Below are 12,527 nucleotides of genomic sequence, written 5' to 3'. Positions count from 1 at the left end.
CACTCACCTCCTGCTGTGTGGCCTGGTTCCTAACAGACCACAGGACCGCTAACGGTCCGTGGCCCAGGGGTTGGGGACCCCTGATTTAGAGTAAAGGTCTGCCATTGAAATTTTTTTTTTAATTCAAGTATAGTTGATTTACAATGCTGTGTTAGTTTCGGTGTACAGCAAAGTGATTCAGTTATACATATACATATATTCTTTTCCATTATAGTTTACTACAGGATACTGAATATGATTCCCTGTGCCATACAATATGACCTTGTTGTTTATCCATTCTATATATAATATCAATAGTTTGCATCTGCTAGTCCCAAATTCCCAATCCAACCCTCCCCCTTGGCGACCACAGTCTGTTCTCTATGTCTGTGAGTCTGTTTCTGTTTCATAGATAAGTTCATTTGTGTCATAGCTTAGATTCTACAAATAATGATATCATATGGTATTTGTCATCTCTTTCTGACTTACTTCACTTAATGTGATAATCTCTAGGTCCATCCACATAGATGCAAATGGCATTATTTCATTCTTTTTATGGCTGAGTAATATTCCACTGTATATATTTACATCTTCTTTATCCATTAATCTGTCAATGGACATTTAGGTTGTTTCCATGTCTTGGATACTGTAAATAGTGCTACTATGAACATAGGGGTGCATGTATCTTTTTGAATTATAGTTTTGTCCAGATATATGTCCAGGAGTAGAATTGCTATATCATATGGCAACTCTATTTTTAGTTTCTTGAGGAACCTCCATATTGTTCCCCATAGTGGCTGTACCAATTTACATGGTCACCAATTTTGTAGGAGGGTTCCCTTTCTTCCACACCCTCTCCAGCATTTGTTATTTGTAGACTTTTTAATGATGGCCATTATGACCAGTGTAGGATGGTACCTCATTGTAGTTTTGACTTGCATTTCTCTAATAATTAGTGATGGTGAGCATCTTTTCATGTGCCTGTTAGCCATGAAATATAAATATAAATATATTGTCTTCTTTGGAGAAATGTCTATTTAGGCCTTCACTGAAATGTTTTTAAGAGACAAATTAAGATTTTTATAGAAACCATTTTATAAAGTTACTTAATATCATTGTGATTTGACATTATACAAGTTACATTAAGTTTTAATAGGTATGTACATTATTCTAATGAGTTTGAGATGACAAAACTTAAAGTAAACAAACAAATCATTTTTCTTCAACATACACCAAATAAGTGACAATTAGGTACAAGGTATTAAACTATATACCTCATCCTCAACTTCACATATATTGAGTCTTAACAGTCAAGTTTTGCTAGAGAGTACAGTTTTTTTTAATAGATCTTTATTGGAGTATAATTGCTTCACAATACTGTGTTAGTTTCTATTGCACAATAAAGTGAATCAGCCATATGCATATACATGTCCCCATATCCCCTTCCTCTTGAGCCTCCATCCCATCCTCCCTATCCCACCCCCCTAGATCATCACAAAACACCGAGCCGATCTGCCTGTGCTATGCTGCTACTTCCCACCAGCCAACTATTTTACATTCAGTAGTGTATATATGTTGATGCTACTCTCACTTTGCCCCAGCTTTGCCCTCCCACCCTATGTCCTCAAGTCTATTCTCTATGTATACCTCTTTATTCCTGCCCTGAAACTAGGTTCATCCGTACCATTTTTTTTTTAGATTCCATATATATGTGTTAGCATACAGTATTTGTTTTTCTCTTTCTGACTTACTTCACTCTGTATGACAGACTCTAGGTCCATCCACCTCACTACAAATAACTCGATTTCATTTTTTTTATGGCTGAGTAATATTCCATTGTATATATGTGTCACATCTTCTTTATACATTCATCGGTCGACGGACATTTAGGTTGGTTCCATGTCCTGGCTATTGTAAATAGTACTGTAATGAACACTGTGGTACATGACTCTTTTTGAATTATGGTTTTCTCAGAGTATATGCTCAGTAGTGGAATTGCTGGGTCATATAGTAGTTCTATTTTTAGTTTTTTAAGGCACCTCCATACCATTTTCCATAGTGGTTATATCAATTTACATTCCCACCAACAGAATTAAATCAAATAGAAACAAAGAAAACAATAGCAAAGATCAATAAAACTAAAAGCTGGTTCTTTGAGAAGATAAACAAAATTGATAAACCCTTAGCCAGACTCATCAAGAAAAAAAGGGAGAGGACTCAAATCAATAAAGTTAGAAATGAAAAAGGAGAAATCACAACTGATACCGCAGAAATACAAAGGATTATAAGAGACTACTACAAACAACTATAGGCGAATAAAATAGACAATCACGAAGAAATGGACAAATTCTTGGAAATGTAAAATTTTCCAAGACTGAACCAGGAAGAATTAGAAAATACAAACAGACCCATCACAAGTAATGAAATTGAAGCCATAATTAAAAATCTTCCAACAAACAAAAGTCCAGGACCAGATGGCTTCACAGGCGAATTCTATCAAACATTTAGAGAAGAGCTAACACCCATCCTTCTCAAACTCTTCCAAAAAATTGCAGAGGGAGAAACACTCCCAAATTCATTCTATGAAGCCACCATCACCCCGATACCAAAACCAGAAAAAGATATCACAAAAAAATAAAATTACAGACCAATGTCACTGATGAACACAGATACAAAAATCCTCAACAAAATACTAGCAAACAGAATCCAACAGCACATTAAAAGAATCATACACCATGATCAAGTGGGATTTATCCCAGGGATGCAAGGATTCTTCAATATATTCAAATCAATGAATGTGATACACCAGATTAACAAATTAAGGAATAAAAACCATATGATCATCTCAATAGATGCAGAAAACTCTTCTGACAAAATTCAACACCCATTTATGATAAAAACTCTCCAGAAAATGGGCACAGAGAGAACCTACCTCAACATAATAAAGGCCGTTTATGACAAAACCACAGCAAGCATCATACTCAATGGTGAAAAACTGAAATCATTTCCACTAAGATCAGGAACAAAACAAGGATGTCCACTCTCGCCACTCTTATTCATCATAGTTTTGGAAGTCCTAGCCACAGCAATCAGAGAAGAAAAAGAAATAAAAGGAATACAAATTGGAAAAGAAGAAGTAAAACTGTTACTGTTTGCTGATGACATGACACTGTACATAGAAAATCCTAAAGATGCCACCAGAAAACTACTAGAACTAATCAATGAATTTGATGAGGTTGCAGGATACAAAATTAATGCACAGAAATCTCTGGCATTCCTATACAGCAACAACGAAAAATCAGAAAGAGAAATTAAGGAAACACTCCCAATTACCATTGCAACAAAAAGAATAAAATACCCAGGAATAAACGTGCCTAAGGAGGCAAAAGACTTGTACTCATAAAACTATAAAACACTGATGAAAGGAATCACAGATGACATAAACAGATGGAGGAATATACCATGTTCTTGGACTGGAAGAATCAATATTGTGAAAATGAATATACTACCCAAGGTAATTTACAGATTCAGCGCAATCCCTATCAAACTACCAATGGCATTCTTCACAGAATTAGAACAAAAAATTTTATAATTCATATGGAAATGCAGAAGATACCGAATAGCCAAAGCAATCCTGAGAAAGAAAAATGGAGTTGGAGGAATCAGGCTCCCCGACTTCAAACTATACCACAAAGCTACAGTAATCAAGACAGTATGGTACTGGCACAAAAACAGAAATATAGATCAATGGTAAAGGAGAGTAAAGTTTTTATGAGTAAAGTACAGCTAATGATAAAAAACTGGAAAATGTTGGGGTCAAATTTCTCATTCTTGAAAGCCAGAAGGAAGGCATGCCACAGTGAAAAAGTTAGAGTGAAATACGGAAGTAAACAAACACTGGAGCTACTCTCTCTGAAAGAAGTATAGACTCCAGGAATCCATGTTGCATGAAATAAAACCTATCACTAGATATGTTACAAACTGAAACAAGAAAGTTTGAATACAGTTCTAGCAAAGATTTCCGAATCTCCATGCCATGTAACCATTTTCATAAGTAAATTAACAATATAATCATTTCTCAAGGTATACTGAAAGTATAAGACCAACAGGTATGCTCAAGCAAAATTAATCATAATGTATCAAGGGTCACATGTTAAACATAATCAAGATGAAAGAAAAAGAAATGGGACCTAATGCTCTAGACAAAATAAATAAAATAAAATTCAGAGGGAAGAATGTGCAAAAGCAGCATAAAAAATCCAATCTGTGATGTTGGTCAAATGTTACAAAATTTTAGTTATGCTAGTTGAATATGTTTGGAGATGTAATGTACAGCATGGTGATAATAGTTAATAGTACTGTACTATATACTTGAAATTTGCTAAGAAGATAGATCTGAAATCTTCTTAGCGTGTGCGCGCACACACACACAAAGTAACTAAGTAGAGGTAACAGAAATTTTAATTAGTTGGATTGTAGTGATCATCTCACAATGTATATGTATATCAAAATATCAAGTTGTACACCTTAATATATACAATTTTGATATGTCAATGATATCTCAATCAAACTGTAAGTAAGTAAAAAAATAAATAAATAAGACATTTCCTGGAAATTAACTGGAAGAAAACATAACCAAAGAAACAGCAGAATATCTCCTAGGCAAACTTTGTAATGTAAAAGAAGTCAACACGAACCTGAATTTAAAGGTGCAAAAAAGATGATAAAATGACATGATAAAATAAAGGAAGACTAGAGAGTTAAGGAAACTTAGAACAAAAGTAACACAATCACAGAATTAATTAAATTATAAAAAGCATGAAACAGAGCAAAGATGGTAAAAAATCAAATCACTAACAGAGGAAAGGCTTGTTATAATCACAGTTAATATGTACTTTAAAATGAAAATTTATGTATAAGTAATAACTTTTGAACATGGAGAACAAGTTAAGATGACCTAATGTAAGAATAATATCTGTAAAGTTAAGAAAGACAAAATATTCCAATATATAATACAGAAAATTTTACCTGAAAAAAAGAAATACTGAAAATTGAGAGAGCTGACTTTATGTCATGAAGAATTTATTCAGAAGATCAACACCGAAAATATCCTTATTAAATCACAAAACATTAAGGAACAAGCACAAATTTTTTAAGCTTCCAGGCAGTAAATGCAAGTCATCTATGAGAAAGAGGGAGAAAAAATCTGTCTGGCCTCAGGCTTCTCCACAGAATTAGTTAATGCTAGAAAAACATGGAATAATGCCTACAAAACTTTGAAGGAAAGATATTCTGAACCATGAATCTGATCTCTAGCCAAGATGTACTCAGAAATACCACAGGCCTTTGATACCTAAGAACTCAATGAATAGAGCACAATAACCTCTTCCTGAAAAAATTACTTGTTAATAAAATCCAGCCAACCAGGTCAAAACGAAGAACTCATGAATGGAGGATTAGGCAAGCTGTGCATCCATTCATACACAGAAGGAAAACTAAACTGTGGAATTTATAGTTTCAGAGCAAAATGTAAATGTTATAAACCTTAACAATGTAAAAATAATGAAACTATGAAAATTGTTGGGAGGAGATCTTGTGATAAAGAAACATTTATTACAAATTCAATAATTCCCTCAATTTTACTTCCACGTCACTTCCTTCTCTTAAAATGGAACTAAAATAGAAATGAATACTTCTTATTAAGAAGTACCATGGATAGTATAATTCTTTTTTTTTAATTTTTAAAATTAATTAATTAATTTATTTATTTATTTTTTGGGCTGTGTTGGGTCTTCGTTTCTGTGCAAGGGCTTTCTCTAGTTGCGGCAAGTGGGGGCCACTCTTCATCGCGGTGCGCGGGCCTTTCACTGTCGCAGCCTCTCTTGTTGCAGAGCACAGGCTCCAGACGCGCAGGCTCAGCAGTTATGGGTCATGGGCCTAGCTGCTCCGCAGCATGTGGGATCTTCCCAGACCAGGGCTCGAACCCGTGTCCCCTGCACTGGCAGGCAGACTCTCAACCACTGTGCCACCAGGGAAGCCAGATAGTATAATTCTATTTTATAAAGTTATCTATTCATTCCATCTGAACATTATTCTAAAGAGATTTCTGGAAGAGTATTTATAATGTAAATGGTAGCTATTTCTGAGGGTGGGATTTTGAATTTCCTTTTCTACATATTGCTCGAATTCTTTAAAATGAGAATAAACCATTTTCATAACAATACGGCCACTATGCTACATATAAAACAGTATTAAAGAAAGCTAGAGTAATGCATTTATACTAAGACTTAAAGACAAGAGAAAGTCCCTGAAGGTTTTTAAGTTAAGAGGTAATACAATAAGGCCCTTAAGAAAGATTAATTTGAAGGGAGTAGGGACAAAAGGCAAGAATAACAACTGCAAATATTGATAAATGATCACAAGTTTTCCAAGTCTAGATTAATGGGAGACTAGTGATACCATTCATCTGAAATATGAATTTCAGGAAAGGCAAATGATTTGGGATACAGGGGTGGTGAGCTGATGAGTTTCACTGGATACAATCATCAAGCAATAGGTAATTGAGTCCAGAGCTTCATTGAGAGGGTGGGGTTAAAATGCAGATGTAGGAGTCACTACAGAGAGGATAGCTGAAGCAATGAGAATCATTGTGCTATTCAAGGAAAATAATAAGTGAAGTGGACTGAAGGCAGTAACATTTAAGCAGCAAAAGAAAAAGGGAAGATAGTAAAGCACTGGTTAGGAAAGCAGAAGGAAAACCAAGATAGTGCAGAAGAAAGTATTCTAGAAAAAAATACACAACAGTGTTGATAATGAACAGATCCAGAAAAGGCTTTTAAACATAGTGATAACAGAGTAACATTCTGAAAGGAAAGTACAGTATAGCACAGAGGAAAAATGGTGTCATAAGGAATTCAAGAAGACAGGAGTGATGAGGTAGTAGAAATGAGCATAGACAGCTCTTTCTAGGAATCTAGTGATTTCCAAAAGGAAAGAATAGGCAATCTATAGAATAGGTGGAAGTAGTATTCTAGAGGAAGAAAGCAAAGGAGCAGGCACAAGAAGATAACTGATGAAGCAAATTTTAAAAGCAGGCAAGAGGACACAGCACAAGGAAAAGGCTATTGCCATAAATAAGGAAAAAGATGTCTTTTCCTCAAAAAAACCCCCCAAAACCCTGTAATTATGAGTAGACACGTTGCATCTGAAAAGCAATCAATGAGACCATTAAGAAACTGAAAATAAAAGCCATTTTTATACTATTAAATAAATGATAAAATCGGGTGCTGAATAACTCTGCCTGCAATAATAATCACTATCAACTAAATAGTAGATGACTTATTTTCAATCATCTGTGTATCCAAGAAAGAACTAAGACATTTGAAATGACTGTTAATTTATGCCAAGAACACACAAAAAAGTATATGTGTAAAAAATTATATCTTACACAGGACTGAAATAAATATATTTGGTATGTCTCAAGGACATATTCTTAAGTTCTAGTGGAACTTAAGTATATTTTAAATCACTGGATTATTAGAACTTCTGGATTAGTAATAAAACAACAGAAATGCATTAGGGACTTAAGGAAAAGTTAGGAAGTGGAACACAAATAGGATGTGGCATTCTATGAAATTCTAATATTTTACAGAGTATTTACAGCATACCAAGGATGGCATTAACTGCTTCACAATATGCACAACCTAATTTAATCCTTTCAGCAATTCTTTGAGATGTAGGTAAGATTATTCCTATTTTACAGATCAACAAATCGGCTGAGAGGCTAAAATAACACCTAAGACCATTCACTACTACGTGGTAGAGTCAGGACCTGAATCCAAATTTATCTAACTCCAGAGACTTCAGTCCTCACTATTATGATGAAAAATTACTTCTGAAGAAGGAGCAACTCTTTGATATATGTGGAACCAAATTTCCTGATCATAAAAATCACCTGGGGGCTTATAAAAACATAAAGCTCCTCAGGGGCCACTCTAGCATTACTGAAAAAAACCTGCAAAGCTTGGAAATCTCTCTTTTTAACAACTCAGATTACTGTTATAATCAGGCAAGACTGGGAAATATTGGCATGTGATAAAACCAAAGGTAGGAGGAGGTTTTGTCTCAGATGAAAATGTCTGGGGATGAAAGTAATTGGCAATGTTTCACACAAACTTTTAAGATATTTATGTAATTATACTAAGAACAATTCATTCATAAAATATTTAAATGAATGAGAGAACAAGAAAAACCTAGATTGTCTATTTTTATTTTCTTTGTAGATATAACACATTTCAAAAGAGGGTTTCAGAGATTATCGAAGAGAAAGCAATGAAAATTGAGAGAACCAATAGGGCAGCAGTTGGTAGCAGGCTTTTAAAGCAGAATTTCATATTAGCAAAAATCTTAGTACAGACTCTTAACTCAGTGAACCTGGATTATTAAGAATTTTTAAAACTGCAAATGGTAGTTGATATCTTTATGCAAAAACAACCAGCAGTCAACCACTCATCTTGATGGAAATTATTTAAATTATAGCTTGGGTTAATATGTTTATAGGAGCCACTTTGGTTTAATGAGATTATAATGAAAGTAAATATATTAGGCAATTAGACAGATCAAAATTCATACAAGTCATATAAAAAAAAGGCCACAAAATGAATATACAAAACCAATAATAAGAACAGTGGTAAAAGCATAGGCTTTGGAACCACAAACATCAGGATTTTAATTCTGGCTGTGTGACCATCAACAATCTGCCTTCAGATTGCTCCTCTAAAGTATAAAAATAATACATAGTTCAGAATTTCCACTTCCAGCTATGATGGAGTGATAGGGTCCAGATGCACCCTCCCACCTTAAACAACTAAAAAATTAGACAAATATATAAATTATATGAAATTCAATTAATGTAACACAGCAAATATCAAAAGAACAAAGGACAAAACCACATTATTCTTGCAATAGATGGAGAAAAAGTATTTGACAAAATCCAACACTGCTTCATGATAAAAACACTCAACAAACTAGGAGTAAAAAGGAACTTCCTCAATCTTTGAAGGGTATCTATGAAAACCCCATACCTAACATCATACTTGATGATGAAAGACTAAATGCCCCCGACTCCAAAGATCAGGAACAAGACAAGGACGTCCGCTCTTACCACTTCTATTCAGTATTGTACTGCAGGTTGTACCCTGAGCAATAAGCAACAACAACAACAAAAAAAATCAAAGCCATCCAGATTGGTAAAGAAGAAGTAAAACTATCTCTAGTTGCAGATGGTATGATCTTGAATATAGAAAATCTTAAGGAATCCACTAAAAAGCTATTACAACTAATGAGCAAGTTCAAGCAAGGTTGCAGGAGATAAGATCAATATATAAAAATCAATTGTATTTCTATATACTAGCAATAAACAATCTGAAAATGAAATTAAGAAAACAATTCCATTTACAATCACCTCCAAAAGAGTACAATCAACACTTAGGAATTAATTTAAACAAGAAGGTGAAAGGCTTGTGCCCTGAAAATTAGAAAACACTGCATAAAGAAATTAAGGAAGATCTAAATAAATGGAAAGATATCCTGTGTTCATGGATTAGGAAGATCTAATATTATTAAGATGGCAATACTCCCCAAAGCACTGTAAAAATTCAATGCAATCCTAACAAAACTCCAATGGACTTTTTTATGGAAATGGAAAACTTATCCTCATCCTAACTGCAAGTTACCCCAAATAGCTAAGACAACAATGAAAAAGAACAAAGTTGGAGGACTATAGTTCCTGATTTCAAAGCTTACTCAAGTGCTACCGTAATCAAAACAGTGTGATACCAGCATAAGGATAGACGTATAGACCAGTGGAATAGAACTGAGAGAAGAGAAATAAACCTGTACACCTATGGCTAATTGATTTCCAGCAAGTGTGCCAAGACCATTCACTGGGGAAAGAATAGTGTCTTCAAGTGCTTGGACAAACGATATCCACCTGCAGAAGAATAAAGGCAGACTCCCTACCTCATTCTGTATATAAAAATTAATTCAAAATGTATCTATGACCTAAATATAAAAGCTAAAACCATAAAACTCTTAGAAGAAAACATGGAGGTAAATCTTCATAACTTTGAATTTGGCAATAATTTCTTAGCACAAAAAGTACAAAAAATAAAACAAAAGATAGATAAATTGGACTTCATCAACATTAAAAACTTTTGTGCAAAGAACATTATCAACAAAGTGAAAAGATAACCTACACATGCGAGAAAATATCTGCAAATTACATATCTGATAAAAGACTAGTATTGAGAATATACAAAGAACTCTTACAGCTGAACAACAAAAAGACAAACAGCCCAATTTAAAAAAATGAGCAATGGACTTTGAATAGACATTTTTCTAAGGAAGATATACAAATAGCGAATAAGCACATAAATAGATGCTCAATATTGTTAGTCATTAAGGAAATGGACAGATTCCTAGAAAGACACAAATTACACAAGAGAAATAGATAATATGAATAGCCCTATGGATATAAAAAAATGGAATTTTTAGTAAAAAAAACTCATCCACAAAGAAAACCCCAGGCCCAGACGGCTTCATTGGTAAATTCCACAAAAAATTTAAGGAGGAAATTGTACCAGTTCCACATAAACTACTTTAGAAAACTGAAGAGGATGGAACCCTTCCCAAGTCACTTTAGGAGGCCAGCATATTCTGTTACCAAAAGCAGACAAAGACATTATAAGAAAAGAAAAAGAAAGATCAAAATCCCTCACAAACATTGACGCAAAAATTCTTAAAATTTTAGCAAATGAAGCACACCAAAATATAAAACTGATATTATATCATGACCATGTGAGGTTTATCCCAGAATTGCACAGTTACTTTGGTACCTGACAAACAATTACTGAAATTCACCATTTTAAGATCTTAAAAAAACAAATAATATCATCTCAATAAATGCAGAAAAAGCAGGTAACCAAATTCAAAGTCCACGGTAAAAAAATTTTAGTAACTAGGAATAGAAAGGAAGTTCCTCAATCTGATAAAGAACATCTATGAAAGATCTACAGCTAATATCACACTTAATGGTGAAAGACTGAACACTTTCTTCCTAAAATTAGGAGCAAGGCAATGATATTGGTTCTCATCACTAATCAACATTGTGCTAGTACTGGTTAATGCAATAAAGGGAGATTAAAAAATGAAAAACATACAGGAAAAGAAGAAATAAAACTAGAACTAGTAGGTTTAGCAGGGTTGTAGGATATAAGGTAATACACTAAAATCAAATGTGTTTCTATAAGTTAGCAGCAAACAATTAGAAACAAATTTAAAACAAGATACTACTGACAACAGCATTAAAAATATGAACTGCAGATAAATTTCATAAAATATATACAAAGACCAAAATAAGTGGAGGTATATGCCATCAGACATATGGTTCAGAATACTCAATATCATTAGGATTACAAGTCTCCCCCAGATTAATCTATATATTCAATGCAATTCTAATCAAAACACAGGCAGGCCTCTTTTGTGGGGGAGGAGTAGAAATTCACAAGCTGATCCTATAAATTACATGGAAATGCAAAGAACCTAAAAGAGCAAAATAGTTTTAGAAGAAAATAATATTTAAGGATTTATACTTCTTGATTTCATGACTTATTATAAAGTTACAGTAATGTTATTTATAAAGATAAATGTAACAGAATAGAAAATCAGAAATAGACCCACACATATATAGCCAATTGCTTTTCAACAAGGGTCTAAGGCAATTCATTATACAAAAGATAGTCTCTTTAACTGATACTGGAACATTATATAACCATATGAAAAAAATGAACCTCAACCCTACCTCACACCATATAAAAAACAACTCAAAATGGAACACAGAACTCATCGTAAAATTTAAAACTTCTAGAGAAAACTTAAGGGAAAATCTTAGTGACCTTAAGTTTACGTAAAGATTTTTTAAATAGGGCACAGAAAAACATAAAGTATAGACAAAAAAAGTCAATATATGGGACCTTTCCAATTTTTAAAACTTCAAAAGACACTTTTAAGAAAATGAAAGGGCAATCCGTAGACTGAGAGAAAATATTTGCAAAACATAGATATTAACATCTAAAATATACAAAGTCCTCTAAGAAATCCTGCTATTTGCCACAACATGGATGAAACTGGAGGGTATTATGCTAAGTGAAATAAGCCAGACAGAGAAAGAAAAATACTGCATGGTATCACTGATATTTGGAATATAAAAGAAAAAGTGAATCTCATCGAAACAGATTTTTCTTTCTGTAGTTGATTTCTAGTTTCATACCATTGTGGCTGAAAAAATGCTTGATATAATTTCTATCCTCTTAAATTAGTTGAGACTTGTTTTGTGGTCTAGTATGTGATCTATCCTGGAGAACATACCATGTACATGTGAAAAGAATGTTTATTTTGCTGTTTTTGAATATAATGTCCTATAGATATCTATTAAGTCCAACTACTCTATTGCATCATTTAAGACCATCATTGCCTTACTGATTTTCTGT

At 33.5% G+C, this 12,527-nt stretch overlaps 1 protein-coding gene across 8 annotated transcripts in view; it reads right to left on the bottom strand.

Annotated features, from left to right (window-relative positions):
* SCAPER (S-phase cyclin A associated protein in the ER) overlaps positions 1-12,527 on the bottom strand; it is a 467,951-nt gene that overhangs the window by 296,669 nt on the left and 158,755 nt on the right. The gene's annotated exons all lie outside the window — the stretch shown is intronic.

This window comes from Balaenoptera physalus (genome assembly GCF_965194825.1).
Source record: "Balaenoptera physalus genome assembly, chromosome: 2".
NCBI lineage: Eukaryota > Metazoa > Chordata > Mammalia > Artiodactyla > Balaenopteridae > Balaenoptera > Balaenoptera physalus.
This window is presented reverse-complemented; position numbering and strand designations above follow the sequence as displayed.